This window comes from Camelus ferus, chromosome X (genome assembly GCF_009834535.1).
Source record: "Camelus ferus isolate YT-003-E chromosome X, BCGSAC_Cfer_1.0, whole genome shotgun sequence".
Lineage (NCBI taxonomy): Eukaryota > Metazoa > Chordata > Mammalia > Artiodactyla > Camelidae > Camelus > Camelus ferus.
In genome coordinates this window covers 67,531,738-67,546,888 of record NC_045732.1, presented here as the reverse complement: position 1 = coordinate 67,546,888, position 15,151 = coordinate 67,531,738, and the positions used below count along the sequence as shown (strand labels likewise).

At 47.4% G+C, this 15,151-nt stretch overlaps 1 protein-coding gene across 1 annotated transcript in view; it reads right to left on the bottom strand.

The window, feature by feature from the left end:
* The window catches only part of RTL9 (retrotransposon Gag like 9), a 41,997-nt gene extending 27,090 nt beyond the window's left edge, over positions 1 to 14,907 (bottom strand). The window contains exon 1 of the mRNA XM_032475345.1: positions 14,459 to 14,907. The gene's annotated coding sequence lies outside the window, so the exon portion shown is untranslated. The remainder of the gene's footprint in view (positions 1 to 14,458) is intronic.
* Positions 14,908 to 15,151: the final 244 nt, after the last annotated feature.

Genomic DNA, 15,151 nt, shown 5'->3' with positions numbered 1-15,151 from the left:
TTTGGCAGACTCGGTTACTGGGGCTGGGGCATATTTTCCCTGAGTCAGTCAAGGAGGGAGATGGGTACAAAGCACTGTGTTCGATCTGTAGAAACTACAAAGATGAACACCACAGAGTTCCTGCCCTCAAGTAACTTAAAAGTCAGTACAGAGACACAACTACACACAGAAAAATAACCATCACTCTTAGGCTGCATGCTAGAAACCACCGTGGTCTGGAATGGTAGAAGTTCCCTGAAGGACAGGGAAGCAGTGGATCTGGGGGGAGGAGGAGCTTGGGAGTGGTGAGAGGGGCAGAGGGGACTGGGAATAGCCTGACCAACATCATGGAGAAAATAATCCCACTGAGCAGTTCAGGGAACAGTGAGTTCATTTGGCCGGCACGCTGGAGACATGCAGGCCTGTGCTGTATGCTGCATGCCGTAGCACAGGACCCTGCACTCACAAGGGTCCCATGCTTGGTTGAATGTACTGCTGTCGCCATCTTGGAAGTCTTTAAAATTTTTCCACACGGGGCTCCACATTTTCATTTTGCCCTAGGGCTCATCCACAAATGATACAGCCAGTCCTGTAGAGGGGAATGGGTGGAGGTGTGGCTGGAAAGACAGGGGCACTTTTGGGAAAGTCCTTGAATGCCACTTTGACATTTGCTCTGCAGACAATGAGGAATCACTGAAAGTGTGTGAGTCCAAGAGGGATATGGTGACTGTGGTTTTAGGAAGCCGCATGGGGCTGGGGGTACAGATGGATTGGAGAAAGGAGAGATAGGGATTAGTCAGGAGACAATTACAATAAAGCAGTGGGGGTCTGGACAGGAAGAGTGGCAGAAGACACGGACATGGAGAAGGAGAGGGGTCTTCACTTTATGCAGTTATCCATTCTCCAGATGTTTACTGAGCACCTGATGTGTGCTAGGAATAGTGCTAAGGGATGGTTTTCAGGGATACATGTGACTCCACCCCTGACCTCAAGCTGCTCACGGTGACAGAGGCAGATTAAGTAAACAGATCATGACCGCCCCCTGTGCTAATGGCCGGGATCGGATTAAGTTTAGGATGTTGCGGGAGCTCCAAGGCAGGTCCCCTAAACCCAGACAGGGTATTCAGAGATTTTTGAGAAGGTGTGTTATCTGAGCTGTATGTTGAGGGTGGAGTAGAAATTCACACCGTGGACAAGGCACAGAAGGGCACCCCAGGAAGAGGGAACAGAATGTGTGGTATGATGGAACATCTTCCGCTTGCCAGGCACTGTACTTTAGGCTGATAATCCCTGTTCTCAGGCTGGTAGGGGAGGCAGACAACTAGGCAGAGAATAACAAGCTGATGTGGAAAGTGCTATGGGAGTACAGGCAACAGGCTTCCAACCCAGACTGGGGAGGTCACGGAAGGCTTTTTTGTAGAAGTGTCTTCTGAGCCCTGTGGTGCAGATAAGGTGTTAGCTAGGTGAAGAGAAGGAGGGAGGGGCGGGCCGAGGAGGGGAAGAGATGTGTGCAAATGCCCAGAGGTGAGAGACTGTCTGTGGCCTCAGAGAATTGTAAATGATTCCCTATGATTCAATTCTAGAATGAGCATAGGAGGAACATAGGGCTATGTGACAAAAGAGATGGGCCTTAAACACCAAGCTAAGGAATTGGGACTGCATGCTGCAGAGCAGTAGCTCTCAGCCTTGACTGCATACTGAAATCACCTGGGGAGCTTTAAGAAAACACAGATGACTAGATCCCACCCCCAGGGACTCAGATTTAATTAGCCTGTGGGGGAGGCCCGTTGGAATGTTTAAAAGTTCCCCTGGTTTATTCTAATATGCAAGCTGGATTGAGAACCAGGGCTTAGAGGTGGGAGGTCTCAAATTTGAGCGCTCATCAGAATCACCTGGAGGGCTTGTCAGACACAAATTGCCAGCGAGGAGGGGCACCCCAAGCTTCTGATTCCATAGGTCTCTTACGAAGTACCTACTCTAACAAGTTTTCAGAAATGCTGTGGCTGCTAGCCCCACGACCACACTTTGAGAGCCTCTGGTCTCAGGTATTGTAAAGCCAGTTAGGCTTAAGTGGAGGAGGCGGAGTGAAATGGTCTGATAGGCCTCTTGGAAAGGTCACTAGGACCGCTTTGGGGAGAACGATCACAGAGGGGAAAAAAAAAAGGCGAGGAAACAGGAAGCTATTGAAAGAATCAAGGCAAGGGAAGACTGCAAGGGAGTCCTGAGCTAAAGCACTGGCAGGAGGAATGGAGAAAATGGGTCAAATTGGAGAAATGCTTAGGAAGTAGACTTGGCAGGGCTGAGTGACTGGCTGAATGAAGAGGTGAGAAATAAGGATGTGGGAAAGATAACCCTTGGATTTTTGCCTTAGGCAACTGTTGATTCTGATTGTACTCGGCATGTTGGTTACAATGATCAAAAGTTGAAGGTGTTACCAGACTTGGGGTGGGAGGTTGGTGAGGAGGGGTTTTATGCTCTCTAATCTCCTAGCAATAGTCCCTGGGAATTCAACAGGCATTTCTCACTGTCCACTCAACCCCTACTTTCAGCGCCATGAGTCCTCACCTCGACCCTAATCAACTTGGGATTCTCATCAAAATACCTGGAAAGGGAAAGGAAGACGGTGATCACCCTAATGGGACTGACCAGCCACCCGAGCCCCAGGAACAGCGCCTGCGCCTCTGCTGTTACCCCAGGTGTGTTCCATTCATTTATTATTTTAATATTTATAGGGCTGCTGCCTAGGGGCTTTTTGAAATATTCTGAGAGGCCACATTTCACATACAGGTAAAGAATTCATAACTTGCTCTTATATAGCCTGGAAAACAAATGTAGCTTAAAGGGCAGCCTGCAAAGGCATTCAGTCTGCGTGGATTTGAAATGTGTAAAAATGAGCAATTTTCCAGTGCATCATCAGTAGTGACTACTTGTAAGTCTCCTCCGTGGGCAAGTAGACTGCCAGCAATCAGCAGGACCAGGAAGATGATGAATGGGATAATTGTCCATTAGAGGACAGATCATTTTGTTATGGTGGGAGGGTTCGAGAGGGTACAGACGTGATAGATGGAAGGAGAGTCAGCTCATGTGATGGGAGTTGCAGCTCCATTTCTGGTAGTAACCATTCTCTGGCTGAATTGATGATTAATCAAAGACACGTTCTCATTTGAAACTCTTTGCTCACCGGTGCACAACCCCCACTTTGGGTTAAATTTAATAGCATCATTAAAAACTGCTGTTCAAGAAAGTCAAATTACTTTTCCCCAGAAGAAATCGTGCCACATTAGAGAGTGCTTTTGTGAGCTCGTGGGCAGGGGCCATGTTCGGGGAGTAGGGGGTGCCTGTGTTTAAATGTTTAACATTTGAATCCTCAATGCCTGGCATAGGGGCGGATACATATGGAGCACTCAATAAATGTTTGTTAAAGGAAAGTGAAATGAATTAATACGTTTGTCCATTCATTCATCTGTTTATCCCTTTAACAGACATTCATTAAATACAGGAATTAAGAGCTCTGGCCCAGGAACCAGATGCTTCAGGCTTCAAATTCCAGCTCCAACAAGCTGTATGAACTTGGGCAGATTACTTAGCCTCTCTGAGCATGATGCCTCCATGTCAGATTAGTGTCTGCAAGTGTTTAGCACGGGGCCTGGCCCATAATAAGTGCTCACTAAACGGAAGCTGTTAGGATTATCATCATTGTCATATATGCGAAGCTCGGCCTTTCTCAAGTAACTAGGTCCATATAAGAGGCACAGAATCTCTTAAGAAATGACCAGGCTCTTGACCAAAGCTGGTTTTCATTAAAGTGGTTATTTATGGTTTCCAGTCCAGAGCCCAACTGCCCTCGGCCTGCCAATCCTGGCCTGGTGCCCTCCTGTGGCGGCTCGGGCTGTCTTTAGCTGGGTTGTGCTCTTTAGAGCAGCCTGAGAAATTGCAGAGCAGGATGGTGAAGGAGGAAGGTAAGGGCTAACTGGGATCCAATTAAGCACCCCATGCGACTGCTGCCCCCAGCGCCCCCAACATCGTTAACTCCCTTGGGTGTCTTTCTGCACTTTTATATAACTCTTCCTGGCAACATTCTACCTACTAATTGCTCTTTCAAATGTTTATCCTCTTGGCTTCGTGGAACAAGACCATCCTTGATTTTAAATTTAAGGCAACATAGTAGAGAACACTTGACTTGGAGTTCACCCATGAGTTAAGGGAGACCATGCAGTGGCTTAGAAGATTCTGGAGATGGAAACAATTGGCCACTGAAGAGCTGTGTGACCTAGGGCACATGACCTGCTGTCTCTGAGCCTCAGTTCCAGAAAAGGCAATGTGAGAATAATGGTGGTCAAGACTAAATGGAAACCACCTAGTCCGGAGCTTGGTCCACAGTAAAGTACCTAATAGATGGCTCTGACTATTACGGTGGGGTCCTGGATGTGGAAACAGAAGCCCAGAGAGGTTAAGGGGACATCACCCAGGTAGCTAGTTAGTGGCAGAGCCTTCTTATACTGATATGCTAATTACAAGTCACGCTTGTTCTTTACATCAGGTAAATGTACTATATTTAAATGTATGCTTCCCGTATCTGTCTATCTGGAAGGTTTTATGAGCAACTCGAGGGAGGACAGCAACTATAGATCGTTCATCTAGTATGTGCTCAATAACGTTTGGGGTGTATGTTGGAAGTTGAGCTAACAGCCGGTAACCTGCCCCAGTTCTGTGTGTCTTACTTTTACTGAGTGGCATTCCAGGCAGTATGAAAAAGTAGAATGGGTGCACTGGACTCATCTGGGCCTGGGTAGGAAACCTGTAACTGGCGGCTGGGAAGAAAGCACACACCAGTGTTAGGAAAATGATAATAGGACTAGTAACCATGGCAGCGGCGGCCGCAGGAGTAATAGCAGTAGTAATTGCAATGATTAGCAAAAAGTGGAGTAGGCAATTTTCCCCGAGGATTAATTTTGTTCTTAAGGGCTGTGAGGGGCCCAGAATATGCTATGTGGAGGAGGAATAGTGTCGTTGAAGCAGATAAACCTGGATTTGAACCTCAGCTCCCCACGGATCGACTGTGTGATCTTGCATTACATTCCCCCAGCCCAGTCTCCCCGTTTGTAAAATTAAGATCATGACTGTACCCACCTCACAGCTTTGTGGTGAGGATGAAATAAGACGTGGTTTGTAAAGCATGCGATAGCACAGTACCTCACAGAATAACGCCTCAAAAAAAAAAAAAAGCTATCTGACGAATTAGTGAATACGTATTTTCAAAAAAAAAAAAATGGCCTGAAAGAAACTCAGGATGCCTCTGGATGCCCTTTAGCATCTGCTTGAGGTCTGAAGGAGGAAGATCGAATTCCCAGTAAGAGGCCACCTATCTCTTAGGATGTAATACCTAATGTTGGAAACACTGGGAAATTCACATTATCAGAATAAACCATTCCCAGTGAATGCGGAGAAAGAAGCCGCCGTTTCACAGCACAACCACACAGTTGCTGGAGCTCAGAAGGTCTCTCAGAATGTGATGAAGTGTTGAAAAGGACAAATGCGACACATACTGAATAGCTGGTCATATCAACCCCTCCCACATGGGAAGAAACGAATGCACAAATAACCAACAAGGCCAAAACAGAAGAAAAAAAAAAAAAAAACGAGTCAAAGCAGTTGAGAACTGATCAGGGTAGTGACCACATTGGACAGACCCTTCACTCTCAGTCCTGGGAGGGAAGTTTGCTGTCAGTGATGTCACCACATGTCCTCTCTCCTTTTTAGGAGTAGACGGGAGACTGGACAAGATGGGGTGGGATTGGCTCCCAGCTTAGGATGCAAAAGCTGCCTTTTCTCCACTTTCTATTGCCCCCCTCCCCGGTCCTGTTTGGACATGCACCGAGCATTGCATTCAGGATTCCTGCATTCTCTGACTCTTTTTTAGTGTTTGGATTGGCTGTTCGCCAAGGCAACCGAAGAGCCTTTTCAAAAATCAGGTGAGTTTGGGGAAGATCTCTTATCTTCTCCAATATTTTAACTCCCTGCAAATTTAAACAGTCAGGGACCCCCTTGGAAAGAGCATAGAAGCACACCCAGGGCTTCCAAATGAAAGTTCCTACAAGACCCTCAACAAGGTGCTCCTTTTCAAGGGAAACGTACCCGGGTGTGGTAGCTGCTTTTAAGAAATTTGAGAAGTCATACACAGGTTACACTTCTTGTAAGCAACTGTTTGATGGGTGGCATTGCAGTCATGGGTGTGAAACATCTGGTTGTAACCAGAATGTGGGTGATTGGCTCACCCTCCGGGAGGGCAGGTAAATATGGCTTGGCCTCCTGGTCTTGTATCTGGCCCAGACATGCAAATTCCTGTCTGGAAACTTATTCTGCCCTGCCAGAATTCAACAGGTTAATGTCAGCAGCTGGCAGAGGTCCACCTGTGGTTACAGTGAGTGCCACATGGTGACAGGTAAGGACAGCAGAAAGCTGCCAGAGAAGAGAGCTCAGATTGTCTGAGAGGTAGATGACCTGGCTTGCCAGCCAGGAGAGGGAACAGGCCCTGGTCCAGGGCCAACAGTGGAGGTTCAGAGACCAGAACAAGAAGAAGCCTGGACTGGGAAAAGGAGATGGCAGCTACCATTGGCTGAGCACTTACTCGTTCTCCACCAGGCACTGTGCCAGGTCTGGGTAAAGTTCTCTGATTTGATCCCAGCAAGAGCCCCATTTTACAGAAAGGGAAACTGCAGCCATAAGGAAAAGACAGATCAAAAGCAGGCATCAGGAACAGCAGAAATACCAAAGCAGCCAGAAGGCACAGGACTTGGAATCGGTTGCCAAGAGAAATTCAGGAACCTGAGTTCTTTATAGTCATGGCACTGGGGATTAGGAGATTTGCATCTAAGCCACCGCCTCTCTTGAGCTGACTCCATTACTGGGCCAGCTGTGCCTGTCACACCTCGAGGTGGCTGGTAAGGGCTGGCTTGGCAAGGACTGGGACCAGAAGAGGGATGGACAGGTGTCTGCAATAGATTCCTTCGAAGAGGACATTAATGGCCACATGCCATGAAACTCTAGCTAGCACGTTAGTGGGAGAAGTGGATCAGTGAGTTGCACTAGAAAAAACTGGCACGTGAATTTGAGGTCTGTTTCTACTTCTATAATCAGTGCTCATCATTTCCTTGTTGGCAACTGAGATGTTCTGCCATCATTAATACCTGTTGATAAGTGCAAATAGGCTAACTTCATTAGCAGAGACCTGTGCTGAAGCATCTGACAACTGCAATCAAAGCACGGGTCCTAGTGAAAGTAACACACAATAGAAATCGCAACAGAACTCTGATTCATAAATTGTCTAAATAGTCTCCCCCCACAGACAACATTAGCCCTCGTCTGTTCTCGAGCCAAAACTGTCCTTGGCTCTGCTCAGCAGTTAGTGAACAAATGACACTGTATTACAGCTTCCTGCCACTAGAGTGTACAACTCCCTCACGCCTGAAGAGCAGGCATCTCTCACCTTCTGCCCACTGTGTCTACAAGCAGAAAAGTCCAAGTGCATGAAAAGAGTTAGATCCTGCCTGGTCTTTGGAAAGGGCTAGAACACCTTTTAAAGGTGACAGACATCAGAGCGATCCGTTGACACTGGTTGGGCTGTGACACGAAGTCAGATGGTCAGATGAGAACCTCAAACGGACAACACAGTTGCATTCCCAGCTGTGTTAAATGACCAGCATATCATGATTGCCTTTTCACGCAAATGTCAATGACATAATCCTAACAGGCTCGCAGCTCTCTCACTGGTGTAATAAAACAATGACCCAATTATTTTGGAGGGCTGAAGCAGCAGATGTGATGAGTGGCTATGCTGTGCAGGGCACTGTGTGTGATGGACGGGGCACAGTAGGGCAGCAAAGTGTGTGCCGAGGATCTGAAACTTGCTTCCAAAGCCAAAACTCCTACCATTCATCTGGTCGGAAAAAAAAAAAAATAAAGCCATTCAGTATGAAAGTTCCCACTTGTTCTCATGACGGAGGCCAGTTGGGAAAATGTGGCGCAGTGCTGATTGAAGCAAATTCTGTTTAAAAAACCAGCCGGTTTGTGGGTATTTGTTTATTTATAACTTCCCCCTGCTCCTCCTCCCCCACACCCTGCCTCGTTCTGCAAAGGATTTGAGATGGGATTGGAACACTGAAAGTTTGTTTAAGTCCTAAACAGGTCCAGCTACTTTTTAGATTGACGACAAAATGAAACTCTTACAATCAAGTGCCTTGCTCTAGAGACGCTGCCTCGGTTTTCCCAGTCAAAGCCAGTCCCCCTTATATCCTGTGGGGAGAGGGACCTCTTGCATCAGAACACACCTTGGCTCCAGTGCTACATTTTAATATAAACCAGGGAAATAAACATGAGCCCATAAGCCTGAAGCCTGAGAATAGAAAGGAACATGGGTTCACTCACTGCCTTACTCATTCATTTACTCAACAAATATTGATTGGTACCTGTTCTGGAACAAGCTCTATTCTAGGCACAGGGGAAGCAAAAATAAAGGAGATAAGAGTCCTTGCACTTGAGAAGCTCCCAGTCTAGTGGGAAGGACGGACGACCAGGGCTGCAGGGGGTATAGATGATTCGATTCATGGCCTCAGACTACCCTGGGTTCAACTTTTGGCTCTGCCTCTTGCTAGCTGTGTGACCTTGGGCAGTTTGCTTACCACCTCAGAGCCTCGATTCCCTCATCTGTAAAATGGGGCTAATAATAGAATTGACATCATCAGGTTATTATGAGGCTTCAATGAGATAATCTGGGTAGCACACTTAGAACAGTTCCTGGCACACAGTAAGCATCTAGTAAAAAGTTAGCTTTTTATGTTTTCTATTCCTTTTGTTTGACTTTCGTAAGACTGTGTCTGGTGATGAGACTCCAAGGACTGGTTTCTAAAACAAAACTGCTTTCAACAAACTCCTCCCTTTAGCCTGATTTTTTTTTTCTTATTTGGAATGACACAGTTCTGTCATGATTTTCCCCTCAGCAACCATATGTCTGGCACAAACCTCAGGGAGAAAATATTTCCCAGATGGTTTTGTTTATGTCAGCCTACTATGTGCCAAGCACCCGTCTAGATGAGGGAAACACAGTTTGGAGCAATAAAAATAAGGTCCCTGTCCTCCTGGAGTTTACATTCCAGTGGGAAAGACAGACTAGAAACAGACACATAGAAACAAACATAATTACCTGGAGAGGTAAGTGCAATTAAGGAAGTATTGCTGATTAAAGGAATATTAGGGAGGGGCAGGAGGGAACTAACTGGAGGTGGTCAGAGAAGGCATATCTCAGGAGGTGACATTTAAGTGGAGTCTGAAAGGTTAAGGGGAAGCCTCCCGTGTCAAAAGCAAGAGCAAAAGCAGTTGAGGTAGAAGAAGAAACAGCATGCACAAAGGCCCTGGGGCAGGAAAAAGACCCTGGGAATGAGCCAGAAATCAAAAGCACTATGTGGCTGAGACATGCAGCCCTGGGAGGGAGGTAAAGCAGGCAGGATGATAATCTGCATCTTGAATGAGGACATGGAAAGCCCAGAGAGATGAATGGACTTACCCACAATGCCTTGCACACAGTAGGCACTCCATATGTTGTAGAATTGTCAGTCAGCAGGGCGGGGCTGAGGCCCTCTGCCTTCCAAATTCGGACTGAGATTTCCCACCACAACTAGGAAGCAGCTACCCAGGAAGACTGAAACATATAGTCTATTTCGTTGGTGAGTCATAGGCAACGCGCATTAGAGTGTAGGGTCGAGTGGCCCCAGCTGCCGCCTGAGTGTAAGGGGCGGGGGTGGGCTCAGGCCGCGGCTGAAGCTTTTTAGCATGTTTATGATGAGCTGAAAGCACTCACTGCTTAATTTAAAATACCGCTCACACATACACATACAATTCAGCAGCTGGGGGAGCTGCCAGGAATTGAGGCTAAGTGTAGAAAATTGGAGGATCAGGACTATCGGGTACCCAGCCCTGTTTCCCAGCTCCCACGGGCTGTCTCTGACCCCGGACAGTCTCATCTTCCCCAGTAAACTCCCGGAGGTCAAGACACGGATTGGGGCAGCAGCCGTTTGGGGAAGGGAGGCCTCTGCGGAGCCCTTCGTGCCAGCAACACTAGTGGTTCTACCTGGTCTTCAGCTTGCCAGCCTTCCTCTCCATTCATGCCTGTTAAAGTACCCCCTCAAAGCCCAGACCCACTCTCCTGGAGAAGCCTCCACTTGCACCCCCCACCTCCCCCCACCCTCCTGTTCCTGGAAATCTGACAGTTGGGAAAGCTCATTTGGCCTTGATCACAAGTTGTCTGGGCTGGCTGTGGCTTTTTCTGGTGTGTGGATCTTGTTTTCTCCCAGCTCTCAGCACAGGAGTATGTACACAGCGGGAGTCCCCTGTGCCTTGGCTCATGGGTTACATGATCGTATCATTTGAAAAGCCTTTTGGATGGAGGACTTGCTCTTAGTTGAAAAACAAGAACTTCAACTTGACACAATGTGAACACCCTCAGGGGGATCCAGTTTCCTTCCCATTGCTCCCCTACACCCAGGGTACCGTGCCCACAAACTGGGTGAACCTACTGCCTTCGCGATCAAAATGCCCCACAATCCATCTCTCTGTTCGTAATATCCCTTCTGACTAGAAGGTGCTCTGTCCCAACTCTACCTATCAAACCCCCAACTCACCCTTCAAGGTCAAATCCAAGTGCCATCTCTGCCACGAAACCTTCCCAGGCACAATTCATTGCCTTGTCCCTGAACCCTCATGGTACCCTGAGTCTACCTCTTTTGGCTAGCAGATGGTGGGCTGGAATAACTCCCTTGCTTCCTTAAGCAACCTCAGTTTTCTCTTCTGGAAAACGGGATACAACAACTTGCCTCAAGGGGATGTTAGAAGCTGCCAATAAAATAATATCTGCAGCCCACTCAGCAGGAGGCTTGGTCTAGGGAGTTAGTGAGGGTTGTGGTTAATCACCATCCTCCTCATCTCTGGGAAGCAGGGTGCAGTAATGGTTAATTGTGCATTGGCTTGGGAACCAGACACATCTAGGTTCCAGGTCTGCCTCCATCACTTCCAAACTGTGTGACCTTGGGCTGGTCACTTCCTGCCTGAGACCCAGTTTCCTTACATGCGAAAGGAAGTAATAAGTTTCCCTGCCGCATCACAGAACCTGTTGGGAAGTTTCAAAGACAACAGACACCAGGTAAACTGCTCAGCACGGGACCCATCCCATAAAAATCGCACATTCAGGTCTATACTTCGCTACAAGCTATGAAACTCCTTTAAGGGCACAGACAATATTTGACTTATCTCTGCATCTCTCCCTGCCTAGCCTCGCCCAGAACCTCTGCAGCTGGCAGGCCCACAATAAATCATTGTTGAATTGAATGGAAAACCCAAACCAGATGTGCCTCGTCCCCTGTCAAATGAAGCTTTCAAGCTGGTGGGTTGGGCCTGCTGCCCCTTCACTCCCCCTCCCTCGGAGCTGAGCCGCCACCATTGTCTCGCGGGGCTCTGGGGACAGAAGCAGGGTGGCAGGAGGGATCAGAAGTGGGGAGGGCGAGGTGGGCCGAGGTGGGTAGGGAAGTGCACGCTGTCTGCTCTGCTCTTGGTGACTGAGCAAACTGCCTTGGAAGGGGTGCTCTCCTGAAGTTTCTGCTGAATGATCAGAGGTGGGTTTGATGCCTGAAGGGACATGTCAAAAGCCCCTCACCCATCCAGGGCCTAGCTGTTGAGGGAACCCACCTCTTGCTCCAAACACTGAAAAATGGAAGGAAGTGAAAGTGTCAGGAGAAAGCTCCCTTCTCCTTTGGCAGAGGGGGGGAAACTGAGCTTCAGAGAGGTTCAGCTCCAAAATCATGAGACTGGGCTTCAAAGCAGAGCATTCAGCTGGCGCCACAGAAATACTCTCACCCCTTGGCTACTGCGGCAGGATTTCCAAAACTACATATCGCGTGTTAACCCAGAAGAGGCAAAAAAAAAAAAAAATTGGGAAGCAATTTCCAAGATTCAGATGATGAGTACACTGCCTCTGTCGGGTGCTTACTCTTTGCTACAGAGGGACAGAGGTACGTATTTATCCCCTATGCCCTCAAAACCCCTGGAAAGAGAACACACAGCTTGACTGGGGGGAAATGCTCCAAAAATACAAATCAGTTTTAAAACTACAAAAAGAGGCCAGTGTCTTCAGTGTTTCGGAGCCTGAGCTATGTAGACAGGACCCAGGGAATAGTATGCTGTCCAGCACAGGGTCAAGAGGATGAGTCAGACACCAAAACAGGGCTGCCTGGACTGTACTCTGGGTCTGTCACATACTAGCCCACCTGACCCCAGCCAAGTGACTTAACTTCTCGGCACCTCTGTTTTGTCATCTGTCACAAGGTGCCAATAATAGTACCTCCTCACATAGTGGTCTATGAGAATCTAGTGAGTGAATGTTTGTAAGGCACTTACCACATGCAGGGGTGCACGGTAAACACCATCAAGCTATTTGTTAAATAAAAATAAGCCCGTACTTCTGTCCCTCTGTAGCAAGACTAGCCTAGAGGCAGGATAGCCAAGTGGTTAGCACTTGCCTGCAGAACTAGTTGAACACAGCTTCCAAGCCCAGCCTCATGATTTCAGAGTGGAATCTCTTTGAACCTCAGTTCCACCATCTCTAACGTGGGGATACTAACCATCCCAATTTCAAGGCCATTCCGAGTTTTAAATGAGATAGCTCCAAAGTCCTGAGCACAGTGCTGGACACCGCAGAATGAGTAAGCCCCCAACAGAGGCAGCATACTCATCATCTGAATCTTGGAAAGCGCTGCTTCCTAATTTTATTTTATTTTATTTTATTTGCCTCTTCTGGGTTAACACACGATATGTAGTTTTGGAAATCCTGCCACAGTAAAGGAACAATTTCATCGTTTTGCCAATGAAATTCCTAAACATTTTATTCGAGAGCCAGAAAAGGGAAATAGTTGGGGTCATTTCTAAGCCACGCGAACATGGGCCATCCATTTCCCCACTCAGTTAAATCTATCCCCCAAAGTTGCAGAAGTCACTTTGCAGGACAAAAAAAAAAAAAAAAGAAGAAGAAGAAGAAGAAGAAGAAGAAGAAGGAATGAGTATTTTACTGCAAACAAAAGCCATCTTTGTTTGCTGCCCAGCTTTGGGAGAAAAAATACCTCAACCCAGGAGTTTGGAAAATTCTTGAAAGTTCTCATTTTATTCCAGCAAATCCAACCAAATTGGCGAGACTCCTGGCCATGTGAACCTGAATCAGAATGACTCCTCTCTACCCACCACCCTCCCCACAGCACCCAGAACCCAACAGGGTACACTGGACATCAATACACATTGGTTGTCGACTCCTGCACGAGAGCCCCAGATTCTATTTCTACAGTGTCTGCTACATTGCCAAAACACTCGGAAAGCAGCGCTAGAGAACATTTTGAAAACAGGAAAAAAAAGCATCCATCAACTCACCACTCTAACAAAACTCTTAATTTTGTGTGGAAAGTTCTCTTCCAGTCTTTATCCACGTGCAGACATATTTTTACAGCACTGTAGTCATAGGGAAAAACTGCAGCAGCTTCAGCCAAGAACCAGATACCATAAAGCTCATGTCACTAAACTTTCCAAGTGAGGGCTTTTTCTTCCCTCATTGACTCCATTCATTCAGTCAGTCAGCCATTCGACAAACATGGATTGAACCGGGTTCTGATGCTATGCCTCGGGGAGTGCGGAGATAGAGATGACAAAATCACAGTCCCCGCCCTCAAGTAGCTCCCAGTTTAGCAAGAGAAACAGACAAGTCAGCGAGAAATTAGAGCGCGCCTGTGATCAATGCATAAATGCTGTGAACGCACAGAAGAGAAGCACTGGAGATGGGCTGGCGGCGGGGAGCAGGAGATCGGGTAGACCAGGCAGAACATACACAAAGGCATGACGTTAGGAGAAAACAAGGTGTCATCAGGTAGCCAAAAATAGTCCAGAATGGTTGGATCCTAGGCAGACGGCAGTGGACGCAGCAAGAACAGAAGGAGGGGGGCAAATCATGAAAATTAAAGGTTTCGGTTTCATTCTGAAGACTGTGGGGGAGCTTCGGAAAGATTTAATTTAAGCAGGGTAGTGGCACAGTCAGATACACATTCGAAGAAAATTGCCCCAGCAACAGAATGGAGGGCAGATGGGAAGGATATGAGAGAGGTAATAGGGGGACCATTTAGCAGGCTGTCACAGTCATCGATTAAGATAAGGAGGGTCTAAACGATTGAGATGGCTTCTCCACTTACACGCTGTGTCACCTTAGTGGGTGACTTAACTTCTCTGTGCCTTAGTCTCCTCTGTAAAGCAAGAATAACCATAGCATCTCCCTTCTGGAGCTTCTGGAAGAACTAGATGAGATACTGCATGCAAAGCACCTGGCACAGTGGCTGGTACCCAGAAGACACTCAAGACATGTTCCGACCCCTTCCCCTCATTCCCTTGCCTTCCACCTCACCCTTCCTTAAAGGCTGGCACGGTATGGAGCAGGGAAGTGGCCGAGGCAGGATTCTAACTCAGACAGTCTGACTCCAGAGGGCAGTGGAGAAAGTTTGAAAGTGCTGTTGTCAGGACAGTTACTCAGAAGGATTGTTTAGCCGAGTTGAGGGCCCAGCTGAGGTTGGAAACTATGACTTTTGAGTGGGACTAATCAACAAAGTGATCGGATTTTCTCCAGCAGTGTTCCTCCATCTGGGTGTAAGCAACGAGGAGGAGGCTGTCAGTTAAATTTATCCAGGCTTGGGTTTTTGCCTAGTGGATGTGTCAGAAAGACAAGGGGCAAGGGAGCTGAGGATATAGGCAAGATCCTGAAGTCTACACTCCAGGAGTTAAGCAAACAGACCTGGCTTCAAATCTCATCTCTGTCCTGTACTAGCTGTGGGACTTTGGGTAAGTCACTCAACCTCTCTGAGCCCCAGTCACCTCATTAAAAAAAAAAAAAAAAGACAATACCTGTCTCGTAAAGTTATTGTGAGAATTACATGGAGTTATTGAAATGATGTTGTAAGATGCTTAGTATGTGCCTGGCACATACATATTCGTTATTATTTTTATCATCATCATCATTTTCAAGGATGGGGGGAAGGAAGGAAGGTGGGAAGGGCTGACTGGGTGGGAGAATGAAGGGGGCTCAAGAGCTTGGAGATCCTCT